Raw genomic sequence first — 26745 nt, 5'->3', positions numbered from 1 at the left:
AAGACTGCTTGAAGCTAGCACCACGCCGTCTAGACAGGCCTGTGGGGTATATTCACCTGGGCTTCCGGGTGTTGGCCCTGTGTGGCTCGGTCGTATGCAGTCCTGATTGTGGCGCTCACCTGCACGGCGCCAAACACACATACGACCATCATTGGCACCAGGGCAGAAGCGACTCTCATCGCTGAAGACGACACGTCTCCATTCGTCCCTCCATTCACGCCTGTCGCGACACCACTGGAGGCGGGCTGCACGATGTTGGGGCGTGAGCGGAAGACGGCCTAACGGTGTGCGGGACCATAGCCCAGCTTCATGGAGACGGTTGCGAATGGTCCTCGCCGATACCCCAGGAGCAACAGTGTCCCTAATTTGCTGGGAAGTGGCGGTGCGATCCCCTACGGAACTGCGTAGGATCCTACGGTCTTGGCGTGCATCCTTGCGTCGCTGCGGTCCGGTCCCAGGTCGACGGGCACATGCAGCTTCCGCCGACCACTGGCGACAACATCGATGTACTGTGGAGACCTCACGCCCCACGTGTTGAGCAATTCGGCGGTACGTCCACCTGGCCTCCCGCATGCCCACTATACGCCCTCGCTCAATGTCCGTCAACTGCACATACGGTTCACGTCCACGCTGTCGCGGCATGCTACCAGTGTTCAAGACTGCGATGGAGCTCCGTATGCCACGGCAAACTGGCTGACACTGACGGCGGCGGTGCACAAATGCTGCGCAGCTAGCGCCATTCGACGGCCAACACCGCGGTTCCTGGTGTGTCCGCTGTGCCGTGCGTGTGATCATTGCTTGTACAGCCCTCTCGCAGTGTCCGGAGCAAGTATGGTGGGTCTGACACACCGGTGTCAATGTGTTCTTTTTTCCATTTCCAGGAGTGTAAAAAGATATACCATCATGCTCTTAAGCATGTGATCAAATGTTTTGCCAATCGGTGTACGTCTACATCTACCATTTTCACATCACATCCTCACGACCTGCTGCTCTTTCCGAGATGAGAGAAGCTTGCAAGAAGAGCTGTGTGTTCTACACGTTGGGTAATTTCCATCATCTTCGATTCCTGCTTTTTGTAATACGAAATTTAGTTTGTGTATTGCGAATCTAAATTGGCTTCAGCTGTATTATTTATTGGTGACGCATGAAATTTGTGTCGGACTGGGATTCGAACCAGCATTTCCAGTTTTCACGCGAGCTGTCCCCTTAGGTTCTTCGGATACCCGAGCACGCCTCCACGACCGAACCAAACTTCCGTGTCTCACTCTTGTCCACATCTCGTTAGGCTCGCACAAGCACTATACGATTCCCGCCAGATACGAATATTGGATATGAACATTGATTCAGCCTATCATTATGTAATTTTTCAATTTACGTGTTCACAATTCATGTGAAATAACGTTCTCTCACACACATTCTGCGGTGTGGCTCCGAACACCTCCCCTCCCCCCTTCCCTTCCCGTCGGAGGTTCGAGTCATTCCTCGGGCATAGGTGTGTGTGTGTGTTGTCTTTAGCGTAAGTTAGATTAAATAGTGTGGTAAGCCTAGGGACCGATGATCTCAGCAGTTTGGTCCCATAGGAACTTGCCAAAAATTTCCAGACACTGTGTGACGATCAACTGCTGCTCGTTAACTATTACGAAATTTTATTTGCAAATTGCGAATCTAAATTGACTTCAGCAGTAATATTTATTTGTGACACACGAAAATTTATGCCGGCCCCGATTGGAACACAGACATCTGATGCAGGAAATTTCAGTTTGAGTCCATATAACACCGATAAATAGAACAGCTGAAGTCAGTTTAATTTGCAATTTCTGAATCAAATTCGTAATATTTACTGAGCAGCTGTGGACTTCAGACAGAGAATGGATATTTCCTGATTGCACGCATCTCGTGGTCGTGCGGTAGCGTTCTCGCTTCCCACGCCCGGTTCCTGGGTTCGATTACCGGCGGGGTCAGGGATTTTCTCTGCCTCGTGATGGCTGGGTATTGTGTGCTGTCCTTAGGTTAGTTAGGTTTAAGTAGCTCTAAGTTCTAGGCGACTGATGACCATAGATGTTAAGTCCCATAGCGCTCAGAGCCATTTGAACCATTTTTTTTTATATTCGTGATCATTTCCCACCAGCATAATGATTTGTCCGTTTGCAAATAAGTAACACATTCAGTGGTATGACAGAGATTGGTTTCCGCCACTTACTTAACTAAATGGCCTTCATGTGCAATATCGAGACATGCACTGTTATAAAAGATGAGAACAATGCATCCTGCTTATGACTTTTGCACTGAGATTAAATGTAGCCCTAGAGCTTTCTGGAGAAGGAATTAAAAATGGCTCTGAGCACTGTGGGACTTAACTACTGAGGTCATCAGTTCCGTAAAACTTAGAACTACTTAAACCCAACTAACCTAAGGACATCACACACATCCATGCCATAGGCAGGATTCGAACCTAAGACCGTAGCGGTCACGCGGTTCCAGACTGAAGTGCCTAGAACCGCTGGGCCACACCAGCCGGCGAAGGAATTAAAACTGTGAGGTTTACCGAAGGCATTGTATTGTAACAGAATCGGGGAAAGACTTCGGAAGAGCAATCAAATAGAATAGATAGTGTCTTCAAAAAGAAAGCATGAAAATGTTCATCAATCAGAGCAAAAGAACTGTAATCCTAAGTACCCTACTTAAATCATGGGATGCTGAGGGAATTAGATAAGGAAATGAGTCACGAAAAGTAGCAGACGAGTTTTGCTACTCGAGCTGCAAAAGAAATCCAACGGTTGATGTAGAAAGGTTATGAAAATGCAGACTGCCGCGTGGAGTGGCCGCAAGGTTTGAGGCACCATGTCACGGATTGCGCTGCCCCTCTCACCGGAGGTTCGAGTCCTCCCTCGGGCATGGGTGTGTGTTGTTCTTGGCATAAGTTGGTTTAAGTGTAAGGCTAGGGACCGATGACCTCAGCAGTTTGGTCCCTTGGAATTCACACATATTTGAACGTTTGAAATGCGGACTGGGAATAACAAGTAAAACTTTTCTGAAAAAGAGAAATTTGTCAACATTAAATATAAATTTAACTGCTACGAAATCAATCATGAAGCTATTTCTCTGAAGAGTAGCTATATATGAAAGGTAAACGTGTGTGATAAAGAGGTCATACAAAACATCCTGGCAGATTAAAACTGTGTGCCGGACCGAGATTCTAACTGTGGACCTTTGCCTTCGCAGGAGAGCTTCTGTAAAGTTTGGAAGTTAGAAGACGAGGTACTGGCGAAAGTAAAGCTGTGAGGTCGGGTCGTGTGTCGTGCTTGGCTAGCTCAGACGGTAGAGCGGTTGCCGGCAAAGGTCACGAGTTCGAATCTCGCTCCGGCACACAGTTTTAATCTGCCAGGAAGTTTCATAACAAGCGCACACTCCACTGCAGAGTGAAAATATCATTCTCGAGGTCATAAAGTAGTGAATGAGAACTCTGAAACGTGATGCTACAGCAGAATGTTACGATTAGATGGATAAATAGATTAGCTAGTGAGGAGATAGTGACTCGAATTAGAGAGAATATACATTTGTGACAGTACTGAAATGACTGAAGGCGTGCTCCGACGCATGAAGGTCGAAGTGCGGAAGATTAAACTGTGGAGGGAGAGCAAATATTGATTGCAGTATGCAGCAACGGGGAGTCTTGCACAGAGTATACTAGTATGGAGAACTGCGTCAAACCAGTCTTCGGAATGAAGACCACGCTAGTATAGCAATCTGCAGGTATTCAGCATATATCATTAAGGGAAGGTATATTATATTTGGCTCGAAAGAAACATGTTCTTCGAGAACTTTTTCTCGGGGTATTTTATAGATATCAAAGTCAAATTTGGTCAAAATATTTATTGATATTTGCCTTACATACTGGAAGTTTTTCGACAGGAAATGTCGCAGGGCAAAGGCAGAAGTGGCGTCGGAACGAAACAAAATTTCGATGTAGACCTCCACGCGCGGTATGTCACAGGTCCGCCGGCTCGTCTGAAATCAAAATTGAGTTGACGATAGCGAAGTATATAAGATTCTTTAGGAGTTGTGCATTGCTTAAATTATTTGGACCATAGGAAACAAAACGGCGGCCATTTGAAAAAAATAGGGTTTTTGTAATCGATTTTTTGACTTCGGCGGCCAAGTAAAAATATTTGTAGTTGATGGATCGGAATAAAAGTGGTACAACTGCTAGACAATTTAGTTAGCTTCGTGGGAAACAAAGAATCATGCCAATCGGTTCAGTAGATTTGAAGTTATCGTACCGCGCAATAAAAAAAAGTCATTTCGAGAAAAACGTGTTTGAAGTTTTGACTACTCATAAATGCAATATCATGCAACTTACGTGTAATCTGCTATTCCGGGTCCATAAAATAGTCCTTCCTCTTCCTTATAGAGAGCATTCTGCTCGATCTGGGCCATCCTGCGCTGCTCCAGAGCCGGTCGCACGGTCGGTGACAAGTGATTTTCGCCCGTTTGAACCCGGAGCTCGTACGAATGCTTGGCGCACTGCGTCGAAAAGAGACCCACGGTGACGTCCATCGTTGTCATGGTATTAATATTTGCTGAATACTGTTCGTTAAAGCTGATCGCTACCATGAAAGTCGCAATCTCCACAGTCTTCGCACCAGAATGCAAATGCTTGGGGGCTAACTTCCAAACACTCGCGTTCAAACTTTCATCTGAATGTTGTGTGTTTCCTCCCAAGTACCGGTACAATAACTCGTCCTCCGAAAGAAAAAAAACTGGTGCGTGAAAAAGGCCGATATCAGGCAGGTGCATTTTTTTGTTCAACCGCGAATAACAAATATTTCCGTTCCGTATTCGGAAAAACCGTTTCAGGGGTGGATTCTAAACACTTTTATGCATCCAATAATGCAATTTAAAAAAATAGATTTCTTGAACCAAATATAGTAAACCTCCCCTTAATTCCAACCAACAGATTGCACTGTTTTGTTTGAACACGGACAGCAACTGTTCAGTGTGCTCAGTGCGTTTGAAGTGTTAGTCGTGGTCAGAATAGGGTTCTGTTTACCTGTGAGTGCATTAGGGCGGATGTAAGTGAATTCGAACGTGACCAAACTGTTGATGCCCGAGTGGTCGGTGATTCTGGAACCAAGGGAGACGAAATGTTTGATGTTAAAAGAGGCACCGTCTCGAAGATTTATTCCGTATACAGGCAGTGAGGTTAATATCTTTCGGTAAGTCACAATGCGGAGAAAAGTGTGTGTTAAGTGGTCTCTATGGATTCTAGTTGAAGAGGATTGTGAAAAACAATACGATAAAGACAGCTCCAAAAATCACTGCAGTACTGAATACCTCATTCGCAAGCCACGTCAACACTATAGAAGCACGAAAGTAGCTCCATAAGCTGGGAACTGCAGGGCGAACTGGTATTCTAAAACCACTGATCATGGTGCAGATGCCGATAACAGGAGAACGTGGTGCTAAAAAATAGACTGTGGAGCAATGGAAGGACGTCATTTGGTGGGATTAGACGTTTTTCACTCAGTTTCAATATCAGGCCGAGTCTACATCCCAAGAGTGAAACATGGCGGGGATGAGGTAATGATTTGGACAGCTATCTGTGGTACTGCATGAGCCCCATGGTTGCTCTCAAACGTCGCATTATTGCAAAGGATTATCTGACAATTTTGCCTGATCAGGTCCATTCCGTGGTACTGTCTTAGTTCCCTAGTGGTGATGCTTTGCTCCACGACGAGAGGACTCCTTTTTCACCAGCTCGCAACGTCCAGGACTGGTTTCCTGAGCACGAGGATGAATTTTCACATCTACCCTGGACACCACACTCAGTAATTCAATGTTGTTGAGCCTTCGCGGTCTAGTTCGAAGAGAAGTGTGTATGACCACCACCCACTATCATTTCGTTACCTGAACTTGTCGCTATTTCGCAGGAAGAATAATGTACGATTCTCTTGAAAACCATGCAGGGCTAGTATTCTTCCATCCGAATTGATTGGAAGCCGTTTTCAAGCCAACGGTTTTCCTACACCGTATTAGGTACGACCATGACAGTAATTTGTGTTTGTTGTGTTTCAAATACCAGTGTACCGAGAGAGAGAGAGAGAGAGAGAGAGACAGACAGACAGAGAGAGAGAAGGGGGGAAGGAGGGGGGAGGGAGAATCATAGCATATTAACAAGGGAACCTCTCCATCGCACCCCGCTCAGATTTAGTTATAAGTTGTCACAGTGGATAGGCCTTGAAAAACTGAACACAGATCAATCGAGAAAACAGGAAGAAGTTGTGTGGAACTATGAAAAAATAAGCAAAATATACAAACTGCGTAGTCCATGCGGAAGATAGGCAACATCAAGGATAATGAGAGCGCAGGAGCGCCGTGGTCCCGTGGTTAGTGTGAGCAGCTGTGGAAGTAGAGGTCTTTGGTTCAAGTCTTCTCTAGAGTGAAAAGTTTACTTTCTTTATTTTCACAAAGTTATGATCTGTCCGTTCGTTCATTGACGTCTCTGTTCACTGTAATAAGTTCAGTGTCTGTGTTTTGTGACCGCACCGCAAAACCGTTCGATTAGTAGACGAAAGGACGTGCCTCTCCAATGGGAACCGAAAACGTTTGATCGCAAGGTCATAGGTCAACCGATTCCTCCACAGGAAAACATGTCTGATATATTCTATGCGACACTGGCGACGGCATGTGCGTCTCATGACAGGAATATGTTGTCGCTCCACCTAACTTGTACACTTGGCGAATGGGTAAAAAGATTCTTCTCCCTTGGCTGATTTAGGTTTTCTTGTGGATGTGATAATCACTCCCAAAAAAGTGATGAAAACATTAGAGTTTGTCATAAAAACTGCAACAAATGAATGCAACAGTTTCACACTCGCACAGTTTTCCCTGTGCTCTGTCAAAGCATATGTTTTTCCCGTCAAATCCAGCATATGTCCAAGCAAATCTGAACATGTCCTGGAATTTGGGAGAGCGAAGTTGATTATGTGTGAGTGCCTGAACGTTGATAATTGACACACGATCACGTAAACAATACTGCTCTGTGTACCAGTGCAGTTCGCAAAATCATAGAATCTTTTCACAAAGTATTTCACTTGAATAACGTCTACTACCACATTAAAACTGTCTGAAAATAAAAATTTAATCATTTCCACTCGAGAGAATCCTTGAACCAAGGACCTCTAGTTTGGCAGCTGCTCACACTAACCACGGGACCACGGCGCTCCTGAACTGAGATTATCCTTGATGTTGCCTATCATGTGCATGGACTACTCAGTTTGTATATTTTGCTTATTTTTTTCATATTTCCACACAACTTCTTCCTGTTTTCTCATTTGATCTGTCTTCAGTTTTTCAAGGCCTATCTACTGTGCCAATTAATAACTACAACTGGAGGGGGGGGGGGGGGTGCGATGTGGAGGTTCCCTTGTAAGAAAGTGATGACACAAATTATTTCATTTCATGTGATTTCCAAAAATTATAAGGCGAATATGACTAAACACCTAAAGTGGTTTCCGTTCGATTTTGGCGCAGAGTGAAGATAATTATTGCCTAACAACGCATTTCTCAGGTGAATATGGTTTAGGAGTTTAAGCACATCGACATGTGCCCGGAAACGTAGTCTGCTGCCTTTGTGGACCCCAACTTTTTGTCACACAACTACAAGCTCTCAACTAATGACGTTCATGCAGTATTCCCTAATACAAGCTCTGGCTGGTTTCTACGTTTACTCGCTAACTAAATGCGCAAGTTTGCCTGTGGTTGCTCGAAATTTAAATTAACGTTAACTCGGCATTTGTGTTGACTGTGAGTAATCTACGAGACAGGAATCGAGAGGTTTTCGCGGAGAGAGGAAACTCTCAGACGTTTCTTTTCCCGTCGCTACGTAACTAACCCATGTTTTGGGAAATTCATTTATGAAGCCACGAGACTTTATACGAGGATGACAGCTTAACAGACATCGTGATGAAAGGTGTGATTTCTGAAGGTTTATAACAGTGAAAGGAAATATAAAATACAGTGATTAACTTGAACTTTTTTTATGAATGCATCTCAGCGTGGCTTGTGTAACTATTTTGTCTCACCATGATATATTTTACATCATAATTATTAATCAAGGTTTTATCTAATTTTGCAGAATATTCTACAATTTTCGTTTTAGTCTCAGCTGCTCGTGGCGTTGTTACTTAATACTTGTGTTAGGAAATAGATGCACGAGCATATCTTTTTAAATAATATGTAACACATTATATTAATTAAAACGACGCACGGCTGGGACAAAATGTTGAAAGCCAAATTAATTACACCTTGAGTCCTGTGAAAGTTACATTACCGGCCACTCTTAATTTTCAAAGTAATGAAAATTATTCGCGATTGCACTGGGTCTCTTTAAAGTTGAATTTCTGCCCGGGATGGAAATGAGGGTTTATTAATTCTTCATAACATACATTCCTTATTATTTCAGTTCAGTTTGATGGACATATATTACGTTTACCAGTGAGAAGCTCTTTATACCAGGGAAACTTTTATTTATGTGAAGCCATCATTTTTGCGAAGTTTACTAGCCTTCGAAAAGAGAGTTGATTTTAATGTACAGGAGACTTCCATGGATACCACCGTCATTTGTGTGAATGAGAAGTACGCTATGCTCTACATTCGCGAGAAAGTGAATTAAAAAGAAGGATTGATAATAGTGCACCTTACATGATAATAAATAATTTTGCTGACGAAACGGGTCACGTTGGTTCTACTCTGGCACTGTGATCATAAAAATCCAGAGAATGCGTTATAGGACGTAAGATGTGAACTGGGTTTGTTATAATTACGTGGAAATGAATTCTTTGGTTTCTTTTACCAGGTTCTGATGTTAGTAAGAGATCGTAACGTCCTTTTTTAGAGAGGAATTGGGAACGTACTGTAACGTCTTCGTTAGCAAATCCCAGCCTAATCCGGAAACTTATATTTATGAACAAAACACATTCTTGAAAATGTGGCCTGCTGTCATGGAGCCAAAATTACCATATTGAAAGGCACAGGTAAAAGGACAGACACACACAATCAGAGAGACATATTCGAACAGTGTATCTCCTCTGCCATGTATATTTATTTTTGAACAAATTCTACTAGCTTGCAGCATTTTCCAAAGCTACCGATGTACGACAGAGCGTAATCTGTGGCATAAAGTCCTTTGCGAACGCGGAGGCGACCTGTCAGTCATTTCTGGTGGTTTCTGCACAATAATCTTCATTAGCTCTATGCTATGATCTGAAAAGACGTTGCGTATTTTATACCGGCCGCCTACATAAATCAAATGGGCAATAAAGCTGATCCGTACTTTCCCAGTTTTAGCGCAGATCTTCAGAACTGGGAAAAGCTATCACAAACCCGGGCTGGCTTCCATATTTTAGAGGCCAGGAAGGCTTGAAAACTCTTTTTACCGTCTGAATAACGTGTCAACTGTGAGCGATCAAACTCCAGCAAACACACGTTGGTGATAGCGGACACACTATGGAGTATGAGACACCCAAATATATAGTCACAGTAAAACAAGAAAATTAATAAACTCTAAACGCCGTGTCAGAGTGTACTATAGCCAAGCAGACAGCTGTACCAAAATGGCCAGCCATCCGAGGGCAAGTCGTCGTAGCGATAGGAAAGCCCTCTGTTGCTGTAATCTGCTTCTAATCCATGCGCCCAGGCAAGAGCAGGTTTCCACTATCGGTTCAGGCGATGTCGCTAGCCGGTCTAAGATCCCAAGTGCTCTTGATGTTTTATTTATTTTTTCTTTTTATTTTATTCCCTTACCTTTTGGAATGCCTTTTTACTCCCGTTCCTGAAGCGGTCGGGGGGGGGGGGGGGGGGGGGGAGGGTGTCATTGACAAGCGTTCACTCCCATCAGGTATTAGCTGCTCGATTCGCACCTTCCAAATTAGTTATTGAGAAGAATCTATCTTACATATAAAAATTAAAATCTAATCTTAATATACCGTATAAACTTTTTCTGGCTAATTTCATACGACAGAAACACACGAATTCGAGTTTTGGGTGTCGCTAGCCAGTATTTGCTGGCCTAAAATAGTGTCTTGTCAGTAAGGATATTTTCGTGCTAGGTGTATTCGTGCTACTTGAAATACAGGGTGAAATGGAACTCAACCGACAAACTTCGGAAGGTTGTTTAGAGATACCTTCTGTGTGTTTTGGTATGAGGAACCCACGATCACAGGCCAATAATGTACTAATGATGTGATTTTATATATACTTCACAAATCCTTTTTTGTAAACACATTCTAATTGTACAGAGATGAATGAGGTATCATCAGAAAAGTTTTTGACCGCCTTCTGGCATTGTATGCCGATTTTGCGCAAAAACTTGTTATTTGTGCAGAATTTAAATATAAAAGAGACATTCACCTATGATAGGCGAAAGGGCATCATGGGTACCCAGCTTCATACCTATATATTACGAATCAAACTTATTAATCACGAATAAGAGTCGCTTTTCGTATTTTATTATTATAATTTTATTTAAGAAACTTCCTGGCAGATTAAAACTGTGTGCCGGACCGAGACTCTAACTCGGGACTTTTGCCTCTCGTGGGCAAGTGCTCTACCAACTTTTTTTTTTTTAATCTCATTTTTGTTCATTGTATCTGCTCGGGGAGGACGTCGCAAGACACCCGTTTCAGTTCATCGTTGATCCATTACTCAGTTTTTTTATTTTCTTTATTACTTTTTTTGATTACAGAGGACAGCTAACCCTCTTGACCGAATAAGCTGAGTTACCGTGCCGGCGCTAACTGAGCTACCCAAGCACGACTCTCCCCCCGTCCTTACAGCTTTACTTCTGCCAGTACCTCGTCTCCTACCTAAAGCTGTGAGGAGGGGTCGTGAGTCGTGCTTGGGTAGCTCGGTTGGTAGAGCATTGCCCGCGAAAGGCAAAGGTCCCGAGTTCGAGTCTCGGTCCGGCAGACAGTTTTAATCTGCCAGGTAGTTTCATGTCAGCGCACACTCCGCTGTAGAGTGAAAATTTAATTCGTTAATTTTATTTGTTTAAAGTGCTTATTAACTCGATAGTTTATATACAGCTATGTCACACATAATAACTCTGACCACTTCCGTAGTACGTTCTCTGCCAGTCGTGCAGGCTGACTTTTCTAAACTAATATATTTTCCGAAACGGCAAACGTATTTGCCATAGTCGCCTTGGATTGTGATTTATCTATTGCTAACACGGCATGAAGGGCTTACTGTAACTGAATGTTTTTCAAAATTATTTCCAAGGAAATGTATACAGAGAGAACAAAACTGACAAGCACAGGGACGGATTCCTGACTGAAAATGGGGGGAAAAAGATCCGATGTACATGTGTCGGGAAATGCATCGTTGGCACGGTGGATTTCACTGACCACGTGGCGCGAATTCTTTGTATGCTGCAGGTTGTGTTACTGACGCAGCGTACTATTTAGCAGTAGAATGGTCTGTTCTTCATGTCGCGAACATGTTGTGTGTGTACGGCTAAGCAGATATATGGTTAAAATGGCTCTAGGTACTATGGGACTTAGCACCTGATGTCATCAGTCCCCTAGACTTAGAAGTACTTAAACCTAACTAACCTAAGGACATCACCCACATCCATGCCCCAGGTAGGATACGAACCTGCGATCGTACCAGTCGAGCGGTTCCTGACTGAAACGCCTAGAACTGCTCGGCCACAGCGGCCGGCAAGTAGGTATAAACGGTCGAGAGACAGCACAGCGATACCGCAAGTGCGCTCACAGCCACCAACCACATTACACAAGGTTTTGAGTCCTTTTCGGGTGTTTGTGTGATCATGGCTCAGATAGGCAAACGTACAGGGAGGCAGCGGTATGTGCATAAAGAAATCTTGAGGTTACTGAGACGAACCCAAGTCCAAACTCCTGGCAAACTGGCGGCAACATGGTGTAAGCTAATGTATGATTATATGTATCCTCAGACTATGATGTGACGTGTGACCGCGTGCATGGCGTTTAATGATCCCCACTTTTAACATCTGTAGTGACGTGGATGCGATGCAGCCCTGTACTGTGTTCTGGGACGATTTGTTGTCGTTGCAAGCCCACCGTTCATTTCCGGACACATGATCATATGACGTTTCTTCCTCCATTTCCAGTCAGAAATCCGTTCCTGTAATTTATTGTCTTTATTAATGTTAACGCTGTATACAAGGACATATCAGTAATCCCATGGTTATTGTTTCACGTCGTTCGGGTCATTTTTAAAGGTGTTTTCTCTTCATTCCCACAAATACCGTTCTGCCATACTGTCATTATTTACAACTATAGAAGAACGCAAGTGCTCCACAGGTACCATGGTTATGATTTATTTGATTTGTTACTGTAATCACCCTTTTTCTGTTCAAAAAATGGTTCAAATGGCTCTGAGCACTATGGGACTTAACTTCTGAGGTCATCAGTCCCCTAGAAATTTAGAACTTCTTAAACCTAACTAACTTAAGGACATCACACACATCCATGCCCGACGCAGGATTCGAACCTGCGACCGCAGCAGCAGCGCGGTTCCGGACGGAAGCGCCTACAACCGCTCGGCAACCATGGCCGGCCTTGTTTCACTTAGAGCACCTTCACAACAGTGAAGCAGCCTGTATCATGAAGTCGCCAAACCGTACAATGAACAACACGGAGTAATGCAACAATCCTGGGACGAAATACGTACGCATACAAATTTCTCAAAGCGTGTTTAGTCAGTTCTGTCAGTGAAAAGTACAGTCCGTGACAAAGACCGAATCGTTCCCTTACATGTATGGTTCAAAACTTCGACCAAAGTGGTTAGGACAGAGTGTACAGCGACGCATCATCAGGTATCTTTCATGCCTAAGAATCCCAGGAGTATTTGGCGTACTACTTTTGCGACTGCGACAATCCTAGCAACCAGGTCAGTGCGAATATCGACCAGAGTCCCGTAAACTGGGCTCTTCACACGGCTCTTCATACTCTCCCGGAAGAACAAGTTGATTAGTGTCATGTCTGGTGACTAAGCAGGCCACGGAACACGAGCTCCACGACCTCCACTTTCGTGCAATCTCTACTTCAATATGGCTTCCAACAACGGCTGCAAAGTGTACAGGCGCCTTGTCAGATTTAAACCTCCTCAGCGGCACCTTTTCTAAGAGCTGTCGGAGTACATGTTAAAGGATCTTCCGGACACGACACCGTTCAGAGTATCAGGCAGTAAGTAACGTCCAATCACAAAATCGTTGACAATACCAGGCCATACATTCGCAGCAAACGTCTGTGAATCGACATATCTGTGCCTATGGGTTTTCGTCATCCCATACATGCTGAACATGTCCTCCCTCGTATACGTGTAGTCGTCAGTAAACAGCATGAGATCAGGAAAATTGGCGTTTTCTATACAATGGTGTAGGAACCAACTTGTGAAAGCCACTCGAAATGGGAAGCGCATTGGATGCTATGAATACACCTTCTGTGAATGATGTGGCTGTAATTTTTCTTCATGTAAGACTCTCAACACAATTTGCTGACTTATGCTTAGAACTCGTGCAATTCACCGACTGTTCGGCGCATGGCTGCCACCAACACATTCTCTTCAACAGTGTGTGTTGTATCACATCTCACATACCCAGTACCTTCCATTGTAGAAACGTAATATATAGTTTCTCGTAGGTCAAAAGTACCCTGTAAGTTCTTACAAGTTCGTGGCGCCATCCATCGGCAATGCTGGAATTTAGTACGGTGTTGGCCCACCCTTAGCTTTGATGACAGCTTCCAATCTCGCAGGCATACATTCAGTCAGATGCTGGAAGGTTTCTTGGGGAATGGCAGCCCATTCTTCTCGGAGTCCTGCACTGAGAAAAGGCTTCAATGTCAATCGGTAAGCCCTGGCACGAAGTCGCCGTTTTAAAACATCCAAAACGTGTTTTGTATGATTCAAGTCAGGACTCTGTGTGGGCCAGTCCATTATAGGGATGTTATTGTCGTGTAAACACAGGCCGTGCATTATAAACAAGTGCTCGATCGCGTTGAAAGATTCAATCGTCATCCCCAAGTTGCTCTTCAACAGTGGGGAGCCAGAAGGTGCTTAAAACAACAATGTAGGCCTGTGCTGCAATAGTGTCACGCAAAACAACAAGTGGTGCAAGCTCCCTCTACGAAAAACACGACAACAGCATAACACCACCGCCTCAGAATTTTACTGTTCGCACTACACACTCTCGAAGATGACGTTCACCGGGCATTCGCCATACCCACACCCTGCCATCGCATCGCCTCATTATGTACCGTGATTCGTCACTCCACACAACGTTTTTCTACTGTTCGAACGTCCAATGTTTATGCTCCTTACACCAAGAGAGGCATCGTTTGGCATTTACCGGCGTGTTGTATGGCTTATGAGCAAATGCTCGACCATGAAATCTAAGTTTTATGACTTCCCACCTAACTGTCATAGTACTTGCAGTGGATCCTGATGCAGTTTGGAATTCCTGTGTCATGGTCTGAATAGATGTTTGCATATTACACATTGCGACCCTCTTCAACTGTCGGCGGTCTCTGTCAGCCAACAGACGAGGTTGGCCTGTACGCCTTTGTGCTGTACGTGTCGCTTCACGTTTCCACTTCACTATCACATCGGAAACAGTGGACCTACAGATGTTTAGGAGGATAGAAATCTCGCGTACAAACGTGTGACACAAGTGACACCCAATCACCTGTTCATAGTTGGAGTCAGTGAGTTCCGCGGAGCGCCCCATTCTGCTCTCTCACGATGTCTAAGGACTATTTACGTCGCTGAAATAGAATACCTGGCAGTAGGTGGCAGCACAATGCACCTAATATGGAAAACGTTTGTTTTTGGTGGTGTCCGGAAACTTTTTATCACATACTGTATGTGACCCACAGTTTTTGAGTTACGCACGAGGTGATGAGCAGTAGTGTATGTAGTGATACGCTGATGAGCAATAGTATGTGTAGAGAGTTTAATGTTCCCAGTATCTGTCTCGAAGACATTATTCTACCTTTACATTAGACTCCAAGCAGTTTGGCTTAATACATTCCGAGCGCTATATTTTTTTATCTACCGTTTAGCATTTCAGTCACATCTCTTCGTCAGAGGACTCAGGTGAGACAGACCACGGTATTTGTGTTACATCATTAGATTACGACCAGGAACATAATTTACTTTCCTTCCACACGCTGGGGTTGGTCGTCTAAAACTTTTTCATTGCTACGATAGCAGTCTCAGTCTACTATAGACGAAATGAAGACCTACTTAACATACTTAACATATTGTTCAGTGCCACGCAACATCTAATCAAATTATCTGTTCACAAATGTTTTTAAATATTTTTGAGTGAAGCAGAAAATTTTTTTTATTAACAAGTGCGTAACTCAGGAATTTCGTAAGTTTTTCACCTTCAGATCTTAAACGTACCGGAGAAATGTTTTGAGGAGGCTTACAATGCAGAGGTTTTCTTAGGATATCGTTGCCTGTTTTCGGTCTGGCAATTTAAAAATAGAAAAAAAAACATGCATGCCAATCAACAGACCTCCAACGAACTATGAGTCCACTGTTAATACATTCATTGTTTGAGGCAGCAATCACCAGCAATTACATTATCACTACGCTAGCGAGCCAGTCACGTATTCCATGCTCTACAATTGCTATACTGATAGCTCACGTAGATAATTTGCGACGTAAAAGATGAGAACAGTTTTATTTACTCCGTGTAACGACCTTCCTGGATTCAACACCATAAATCTGACAATTCGATGTCACACCTTACATGAAAATCACTCAGATTGTCTCATGAATCTTACAAGGAAATATGAAGCGAATATAACAGGATAATTTTGTGCCGTTTGAAGAACTAACTTGACGATTACAGAGTTGGCAAACAAAGCATGCAATGTTGCCGATTTTACTAGCCACAGGAATAACACGTTTACACAGCCGACGATTTTGCTAACTGGGCACGGAAATACAGTATGTAACTCGCACCTCAAAGATGTTCTGCCGAGATTACCTACACTCGAAATACGGAGTGTTCAAAAAGTCTCTCCGCAGTGCCGTGTGACTGTTAGCCGCGGATGCCGTATGCCGCAGTGAATATACCGAAATGAAACTCAACTCAGTGAAATACAAGTTATTAATTTATTGAATACACAATTCAATTCGTCTAAATCATGTTTCCAAACACAGGCTGTAACATCTCTACTGTAACAGAAGCAATGAATGTGGATATTGCAGTTTTCAATTCATCGGTGGATTTTGGACGGTATTTATAGACTATGGCTTTCGCTGCATCCTAGAAGAAAAAGTCAGGTGGTGTTAGGTTAGGCGATCGTGGAGGCCAAAGTTCCTGTAAGATTTTGTGATCAAAAAACATCAGCAAGCAGTAGCATTGAAACGCGAGCTGTATGCGCGGTTGCACCATCTTGTTGAAAATAACCGTTCAGTATTTTACTTAACACAAGTTCTCCTATGAATGAGTACACAATATAACTGCAGTATCGTTGTGCGTTTATTGTTTCGTTGAAAAATATGGGACTTACAATCCGACGTCTAGAAATTGCAATCCAAACTCCTATTTTCACAGAATGAAGTGGTTCCTAATGAATACACAATGGATTTGCAGTACTCCAAATGTGAAAATTATTCGAGTGCATGCACCTAGATAAATGAAAACACGCCTCATCAGTGAAAAACTCTCCATTAAGAATACCCTTCCATTTTGCCGAACGAAATTTTTGAGCCGTTGACAATAATGCAGTCTCTTGCCATGATCAGTATTTTTTCCGTTATTGCACGACTGTCACTTTCTATGCGAAAAGTTCTAATTTTTTCGCTACAGCTGTGTGGGCCGTTCCTAAACTAACATCGATTTCCTGGGCAAGTTTTCTTACTGACTTGTTCGGACTCATGGACATTTTATAGGAAATATCGAGTAGTTTATCGTCGGACAAAACGCTAGGATGACCACTTCTCGGTGCATCAGTCACGGAACCCGTACTTAGAAATTTGTTAATCAAACCTCGCACAGTATCGCAATGTGGGAGTGTTATCTCCGGGGAAACTGAAATGTTTGATGAACTGAAACTGTGTATTTACCGCCAGCTTTGAACACTTGTTCGACTAAAAATACATGTTCTTCAAAGGTTAGCTTTTTAACAGTGACAAAAACGAAACAAACGAACAGAGGAACTAAACTTAAACGTTTATGTCAACACGTAACGACACACACCAACGATACTACTGACACTGGTGAGATAAACGAAACAGTGGAATGTTGGGAGAGTCCACTTGAAGGGAAGGAACCCAGGCAGGCGAACAATCGTATGACACTGCGACAGACTTTTTGAGCACCCCGTACAAACAGTATGAGACAACGAATTTTACACTCATTTCCGTAACTATGCTTAGGGGCTAGAGTATGGATACTAATAACACTCAGATGCACTGACTTCAAGCTGAAAATCACTATTTTTGGAGTTTCCACGGTGGTTTTAGTGCATGTTGCGTAAGCTACAGTAATATATAGCCTGAAATTATTAAAGTGAACTGTGCAAAGAGGAAATGCTTAGGTACCTAAAACGAGTGATACAAAGGCATCATCATCATCATCATCATCATCATCATGAGGATTTTCTTCCAGCGGGCCTTCTTATGACTTTGGGTACTGAAATTAAGGTGGGAAGTGTAAAAAGGAACCAGTGCTGTGACTACACGGTTTTTAAGATGTCATTGTAAAGCAAAAATGTCAGAAGAACGCAAAATACTTCTACCCCTAATCCTTAAGAAGAAATCATTGCTATGTTCACAAACGTGAAAATGTTCTTATTTAAATTGTGTGGTTTGGAGTACGCTTATGACGGAAACAGCAATAACAGGTTTATTTAGTTGAGCGCGTGGCGCATTTGCAAGGTAATACCTCGCAATCAGTGTCAGACTTACTTATGTTATTGAGTGATGGTTTGATATTACCTTCACCAGGACATTACGATGTTTATATGAGAATCACCCAGCAACAGTTGCTGTAACAAGACCGCTATTTTGCAGTTGCTACGTAACGTAGCGGTCATGTAGCAATTTGCGAAATAATGTAGCGTTCATTGTTTGATCTGAACACTTGAAATGTTCAAAATGTCCCAAAAAAGTGACAAAGCCTGCAGACACCTGTATGGATTTAATAACGCCTTGAGCATATTTTTATCTGCAGAAGCAGCTTACCAGCTCTTATTTGGGTGAAACAATTTGGTTTAGAAACTAGTGCGAAATAAGAGCAAACAATAGAAATGAAAGCTAGCCATCTCCCAGGTGACACCAGCACAAACAAACATGGAAAAAGGAATTGGAAAATCGTAAATTAAGCAGAAATATACATCGTTTAACCCACCACTAGCATCCTGTAATGTCATCAGAAATTTCAGCACAACAAAAATGCAAGTCAAACAAAATAACATTGTTTATTCCAAGTTTAATGAGCTTCATGACGGTCATTAATTGCCACAATTAGTTATATGCTCTACAAGGCTGCGTTCGTTTAGTTGCACAGTCTTATTCTGTCTCCACACACCATACGTTGAAGCACAAAACTGCTGAGGGCTTGAAGCTCGCACCGCCAATTGAGGCGATTCTGCACCCAATCAGAGTACTTGCTTTCAGTTGTCGGACACTGGTGATGAATCGAACCGCGTAAATGCAGAAACAGAACTTACTGTTGTAGTATTGCCACAGTCTAATGTCGGTAACGAATCGCTATGGATCCCAAATGCCAGTTTTGGTAAAATCATATACAACCGAATTAAGTTTGCGTCCATTTGGTCGCTAAGGCTCTCTTATATCCCGACTAGACACAACGACCGACTCTTCGAATCCACGACTTCCTATCGTCCCCTGACAGTTTCTTCATCCACAGATTTTCGTTAATCGCCGCTGTAGCTACAGTATATGTGACACGTTGCCGCTCCCATGGGGCTTAACTCCGGTCTTCTGTGTCCCTGAACACACTACTCTACAACGCACAGCGTTCTGACCAAATATCAAGTGACCCTCTCACCGTAAACATCAGATAAATTCTCATGATGTCACGAGAAACCCTCTCGAATCCAGGACAGCCGACAGAAGTGGATCCCAATCATTACTGGTTGTATGCAAACGGACACGTGAAGTTCGCCTTCCAACATCAGTCTCGTTAAAATGAGAGAAAAAGGTCGGAGGGGAAACTAAAGGTGAATAAATGTTAGAAGAAACTTTTTACATACTTTTGGAAGTGCGCAAAAGGTAGCAATGAAGGGCAAGACAGAGATAAATTTGAAATAACAGAAAAACAACCTTTAATATATATGGATCAAATACAAATGAAAGAAAAATGTAATATTTTAAAATAAATAAATTTTAAAAAAATTTTAATTAGAAGGTAGCTTGAGAAAAACTACCTTATATTTTATTATATCGGGTACAAAACGTTTCTATCGCCAAGAGCATCGAGTAAAGAAAATAAAATGTTTGCAGTGCTTTAATATCTTGTCCCGAATCCCCAATTATTTCTAACTTCAATCACTTGTCTTGGCATTGGATCTATGATAAATTGAATGGAATTACCAGAAGAGACATCTTCCTCCCATGCTTCAAGAACACAGTCTCAAAGGGCTTCAAGGGTAGTTGGTTGGTCTCGTACAGTTATCTGACAGTTTCTGTGCTACCTGAGCTCAATCGTTCCCCACTGTATTCATAGCAGCAGTCTGTGGTTGTCAGTCCATGACGTTGTGCCTAGATTGGACGTTGCTGCTGAACGAATGCAGAACGATATCCACAGAAGAATGATCTTGTAGCAGCGTGAATTCTCCTTCACTGTGTCAGCAGCTCGTCATCTTCCGTTTATCACTGCTTACTCTCAATTACGTGGCCCTGGGTTCGATTCCCACCAGCATCGAGGATATTCTATGTTCTCGTAACATCAACGCGCAATTTACCAGAATGGAGTCAAATTAAAAGAGTTGCTCTAGGCGGCGGAACAACCCAGTGCGGTCTCTTATTGGCCAATAACGCCTTACAAACATCTCATTATTTCTCTCAGAGTATAGCATTCTCATGGAAGAAAGCATTGCATCTTCACTGTGTGGTCGCACTGCCTGCTATGAAGAGTTCCCTAAATTCCGTGAAGTACGGCAGTAATGCCACTTTCAACGGAATTCCTCCATCATCCGTTTGCAGCAGCAGGTGGTCCATCATACCTCCTCCCAGCATCTATAGCTGAAGACCTGCCATCTTCAGTCAGAGCGACTACTCTGTCTCGAATTGAATTCTCCCAGTGAGCAGTTACGATTGACTGCCTGTAGTGTGATTTCTGCTTGCCGTTCGTTGCTAGAAACGACGTTCACTCAGCAAATTTCCACATAACTGAAAGCTGAATACGATGTTATTAAGGAGACTGAAAATCGATGGTCTGATCGGGATTTGATGCAACTGTTTTCGCTTTTCAGGTACGCGCTTTACCACATTTAATTTATGAACTTCTCCATCGTTACTCTAATTACAGATGAGCACAGAACGGACTACCATAATTTTATAGATCTGGTGTTTCCGTTATTACAAGTAAAGTATTTCTCCATGGAATCCAATATAAAATTAACATAACGTTCAAGTAAAAGGATATGTCAAGTGTAGTACAGAAAACAAAATGATTTAGGGACCGATCATACAATCTTATATTTTCAAAAACATATTTAAAATAAGAGCGCAACCTTCCGTGTTCAGGGTCAGTTGGTTATACAGTATGGTCCATTTGAAGTTTCGGATGAGATTATCCCGTAAACTATACATCGGGTAAAAATAGTGGGTAAGACAAGTTCGTAAGCTCAAAGGGGGACATAAAATAATACTATGCGTGTCCCCCAGCCCCCGCCCTCTGGAGTGGGGTGGAGGGAATCTTAAATGGAAGCCCTCATGGACATTTTATAGGAAATATCGAGTAGTTTATCCTCAGACAAAGCGCTAGGACGACCACTTCTCGTTGCATCTGTCACTGAATCCGTACTTCGAAATTTGGTAATCAAATCTCGCAGAGTATCGCGATGTGGGAGTGTTGCCTTCGGGAAAACTGAATTAAATGTTTGAAGAACTGAAACTGTGTATTTACCGCCAGCTTTGAACACTTGTTCGACTAAAAGCACACGTTCTTCAAAGGTTAGCTTTTTAACAGTGACAAAAACGAAACAAAGGAACTGAACTTAAACGTTCACGTCAACACGTGACGACACACACCAACGATACTACTGACACTGGTGAGATAAATGAAACAGTGGGATGTTGGGAGAGTCCACTTGAAGGGAAGTAACCAGGCAGGCGAAGAATCATACGGCACTGCGAGAGACTTTTTGAACACCCCGTATAAACAGTATGAGACAACGAATTTTACACCCATTTCGGTAACCATGCTTAGGCGCTACAGTATGGATAGTAATAACACTCAGATGCACTGTCTACAAGCTGAAGATCACTATTTTTGGAGCTTCCACGGTGCTTTTAGTGCATGTTGCGTAAGCCTGAAATTATTCAAGTGAACTGTGCAAAGAGAAAATGCTTAGGTACCTAAAAAGAGTGCTGCAAAGGCATCATCATCATCATGAGGATTTTCTTCCAGCGGGCAGTGTAGCAAACTTCTTATGACTTTGCGTACAGAAATTAAGGTAGGTAGAGTAAAAGTAACCAATGCTGTGACGACACAGTTTTCAAGATGTCATTGTATAGCAAAAATGCCAGAAGAACGCAAAATACTTCTACCCCTAATGCTTAAGAAGCAACATTGCTGATGCTGTGTTCACAAACGTGAAAATGTTCTTATTTAAGCTTTGGTTTTCTGTAGGCTTATGACGGAAACAGCAATAACAGGTTTATTTAGTTGAGCGCGTGGCGCATTTGCAAGGTAATACCTCGCAATCATTGTCAGACTTACTTATGTTACTGAGTGATGGTTTGATATTACCTTCACTAGGACATTACAATGTCTATATGAGAATCACCCAGTGACAGTTGCTGTAACAAGACCGCTATTTTGCAATTGCTACGTAACGTAGCGGTCATGTAGCAATTTGCGAAATAATGTAGCGTTCATTGTTTGATCTGAACACTTGAAATGTTCAAAATGTCCCAAAAAAGTGACAAAGCCTGCAGACACCTGTATGGATTTAATAACGCCTTGAGCATATTTTTATCTGCAGAAGCAGCTTACCAGCTCTTATTTGGGTGAAACAATTTGGTTTAGAAACTAGTGCGAAATAAGAGCAAACAATAGAAATGAAAACTAGCCATCTCCCAGGTGACACCAGCACAAACAAACATGGAAAAAGGAATTGGAAAATCGTAAATTAAGCAGAAATATACATCGGTTAACCCCCCACAACTTCACAAGCTTTTCTTTGCCGTTCTCTCGTTTGGAATTCTTTCCTGATATTCTACCGACGATAAGACACAACAGAATAAACTCTGTGCTCAAACCAATCTCGGCACCTCTTTCTGCACCAGCGTGATATCCCGAATGGAAACCTTCACAAAACCCATCTGCAGAACCTTTCTTCAAACCCTCCTCAAACTATCTGCTTTCATCTATTCGTTGCTTAGCCCTATCGACTGAAAGACATCACATGTTATGTTATGTTATGTTAACCGGGGACCTAGAAACGATGGAGAGGCTCCGTCCCCGCCGCAGCCGCAGTGGTCCACAACCCCACGACGACTACCGCAGTCCACTTCACCCTTTCAAATGGTTCAAATGCCTCTGAGCAGTATGGGACTAAATTTCTGAGGTCATTAGTCCCCTAGAACTTAGAACTAGTTAAACCTAACTAACCTAAGGACATCACACACATCCATGCCCGAGGCAGGATTTGAACCTGCGGCCGTAGGGTCTCGCGGTTCCAAACTGCAGCGCCTAGAACCGCATGGCCACTTCGACCGGCAATTCATCCTTTCGCCGCCCCACACCGAACCTAGGGTTATTGTGGGGTTCGGCCCCTCGGTGGACCCCCAGGGAACGTCTCACACAAGACGAGTGTAGCCCCTATGTTTGCGTGGTAGAGTAATGGTGGTGTACGCGTACATGGTGAACTTGTTTGCGCAGCAATCAAAAAGGTTCAAATGGCTCTGAGCACTATGGGACTCAACTGCTTTGGTCATTAGTCCCCTAGAACTTAGAACTACTTAAACCTAACTAACCTAAGGACATCACACACATCCATGCCCGAGGCAGGATTCGAACCTGCGACCGTAGCAGTCGCACGGTTCCGGACTGCGCGCCTAGAACCGCGAGACCACCGCGGCCGGCTGCGCAGCAATCGCCGACATAGAGTAGCTGAAGCGGAATTAGAGGAATCTGTCAGCATTCGCCGAGGTAGATGGAAAACCGCCTAAAAATCATCCACAGACTGTCCGGCTCACCGGACCTCGACACAAATGCACGGGCGGATTCGTGCCGGGGACCGGCGCTCCTTCCCGCGCGGAAAGCCGTGCGTTAGACCGCACGGCCAACCGGGCGGGCAAGACATCACATACCTTCATTTCATTTACGTTTCTGTCATTGAGAATAAGGACTTCCATTTAGACTGTTGTCAAATCACTTTTCGTATTTGAACCAAAATAATTAAATACGGCACTTTAGATTTTATGTTATACGTGTTTTACTTTACCAAATCCGAACAGTCGCGCAGCACGCATCATGACTAGTACACAACTAGACCACCAGCAGCGGCTGTTTATTCTACTGCTTTCCCCACCAGATACGGCCTCTTCTGTAGATGAACAGCTCGAAGTTCCCATGATTGCCATCTAATGTCACTCCAAACAACTGTTCAATGTGGAATAGATAGTTAAACATACAGGGCGATTCAGCAACCTGCAACTCTAAACACCTTCAAAAACCATCCGACAGATTCTCATATTCTCTCACTCACTAGGTGGAAACTGTTAGCCTTACTGAAGAAACGAAAATGAATTGTCGTTGCAAGTGTAATGTAGTTAAAATTTTTAATGAGTTACGTCCCTTTCCGCTGGAGGCCGCCGTTTTCGGTTTATTCAAGAAAAACATATGTTTTCCTGAGTAATTAGAATACTGTAACTCTACCAAAACGTATCTCAGTACAAAATTTATATCATATCTTCCACAAGAAGATCCTGTTCGCTTTTCTGTAGATCTAATAGCCTACACATAGCGAGAGAGAATATGGAGATCTTACTTTTGGTTTCTGAAAGAGTTGCGGATTGCATAAAACAGATAGGCAGGGACAGCTGAGTCGCACTGTGTCCCTCACACATATCAAACTTGGCGGTAATGAATTATATACACAAGGATCCCCCATGTATCAGTCTATCTACTATTGGAAACCGAATCAAAATCCTCACCGTACTTTCTGAGATTAGCCCTAACATACCGACGGTAACCATAGTGGAGCACCTGAATTTGTAGTAAGCTTGCTACTGCGACAAAAGTGTCTCTGGAACAAGAGAAATTTATTAACCCCGAATTCAAAGTTAAGTGTTAGAAGGTGTTTGTCTGGAGTGTAGCCTTGTGTGGAAGTGAAACGTGGGCGATAAACTGTCGAGACAAGAAGAGAATGCCGCGTGAAGTAGCCGTGCAGTTTGGGGGCCTTGTCATGGTTCGCTCGGCTGCCCCCGGCGGAGGTTCGAGTCCTTCCTCGGGCATGGGTGTGTATGTTCTCCTTGGCGTAAGTTAGTTTACGTTAGATTACATAGTGTGTAAGGCTAGGGACCGATGACCTCAGCAGTTTGGTCGCATAGCAACTTACTACAAATTTCCGAGAAGAGAATAGACAGTTTCGAAATGTGATAATACGCAGCAATGCTGAAAATTAGTTGAGCAGATCGTATAACCAACGTACTGTACCGAAAGAGGGAGAAACGAATTTTATCGCACAACTTGACTAAGAGAAGGGATCAGCTGAAAAGACATATCCCGAAGTGTTAAGATTAATCATGTTGTAATGAAGGGAAGTATGGGGTGTAAAAGAGCTGTAGAGAGAAGGGACGCATTATCCTTACTGCTCCCCTGCCTCACGCTGTCTTTTTACACAGAGTTTCACGCCAGCTATGAGAAAGTTTCTCAAGAAGACCATAACTTAGGCTAAATAAAAAGTATTGCGCCCACTTATATTGTAACCATGTTCGTCTGGGAGGATAACACATTATTTAAGATGGTGGCAAGAATACAGTGTGCATCGTATGCTCCATCTGAGATTAGCACACGGAAAGACAAGATACAGGCTCAGTAAAATAAGAAGAAAGCATAACTGAGCTGGTGTTCTTTTCAACCATCATCTAATTATTACAACCGGTATCAGTGTCTGACGTGGGCAAAGACCAATGGCATCACAGACGAATGCACGAATCATTCGTGGCATAACTTGTATGAAATGTATCCCACATGCATAAAAATAGTCAGCTTTTAATCTTATGTCCAATGATTGGCTGAAGCGTCCCTTTGGCCATTACCTCTCTTCAAAACGATCTGCCGATTCTGTTGATCCCAGTCTGAGAAACGTTTCAAAAATACCAAAAGTCGTGTAATTATCGACAGTAGGAGTCGGTAAATTTAAAATAATTTCGAAGGTTCCATGTAGTTATCGCTTTTAATTATAACACACCTGTTCGTTACGACAATCTGCAGAGGAACACAAAACAGGAGTGAGTTTGAAGTCATACACTCAGGAAAACAAGATATGAATCTAGTATATTTACCTGTTTAAGCGACACGCAATTTTAATATCTCTGGCGGGCGACAAATATTCTCCACGAGCTCACAGAGCACAACTGCTGTTACATTATATTCATCATCTATAAATAGGGTGAGATTTTGCCTCGTTCCTTATACAGAGACTATTAAAGGAAAACCAAAAGAATATAACACACGGGACTGACCGTTTCCAAACTCCTACAGAAAGGAACACGTCAGACACCAGGGTTTAACTACAAAAGCACATTTAAGAAGATGTAGGTTACAGTAATTACACAGAAACGAAAAGACTTGCACCGGATAGACAAGCATGGGGAGCTGCATCAACTCAGTCTTCGAAATGAAGACGCAAACAGCAATAATATAACATTCCTGGGGTAATAGGAACTCCGTACGAGATTGACAGGTGGGAAATCGTGAGTGGACTACCATATATCGGTTGATTAAAATTTATTAAGAAATAAAACATGTTCTTGTACAAAAGGTATTATTGAAATATGGTCAACTAGCACACTGTGTTTGTCCCTCTTCCGTGACGACAATTTTCGGCAACGGGAAACCACCTTAGACTAAGTGGTGGTAAATTTTTCATCGTATCGTTCATTACCTCTGCGCTGCAACCTCACAGGAAGGCGTATATGTTAAATCAGACGCCTGCGTAAGTGTACTAGGCACTTGGCGCTTCGGTTCACCGTCTTAAGGAGATCCACACGAACAGTGAGGAGCTAACACTCATGCTGCCTGTCCCGCAATGTCTCGTGGACCGTTTGCCCATTTAGAAGCTCTTTTACATTCTGGATAACGTGCCAATTGTCAGCGATCGTATCCCAGCAACAACACAAGTTGTTCAGCCCGGGTCGAGTTGCTGTGGCGGAGGCGTCTGGAAGTGAATGTAGAACCTCGCGTGCTACGTGGCGCAGATGAACGTATCTTTTATTGACGTCGTGAAGGTGTTACAAAATGTTAACTTGAAAGGTAAATAA

The 26745-nt window shown here is 43.1% G+C and overlaps 1 protein-coding gene and 1 non-coding gene across 2 annotated transcripts in view; both read left to right on the top strand.

The window, feature by feature from the left end:
- Positions 1–26745, top strand: part of LOC126281899 (semaphorin-2A-like) — a 1266817-nt gene that overhangs the window by 407162 nt on the left and 832910 nt on the right. The gene's annotated exons all lie outside the window — the stretch shown is intronic.
- Trnas-cga (transfer RNA serine (anticodon CGA)) lies at positions 10895–10968 on the top strand. Its single transcript has one exon. It is a non-coding gene; the product is annotated as a tRNA-Ser (tRNA).

Source organism: Schistocerca gregaria, chromosome 7, assembly GCF_023897955.1.
Source record: "Schistocerca gregaria isolate iqSchGreg1 chromosome 7, iqSchGreg1.2, whole genome shotgun sequence".
Lineage (NCBI taxonomy): Eukaryota > Metazoa > Arthropoda > Insecta > Orthoptera > Acrididae > Schistocerca > Schistocerca gregaria.
This window is presented reverse-complemented; position numbering and strand designations above follow the sequence as displayed.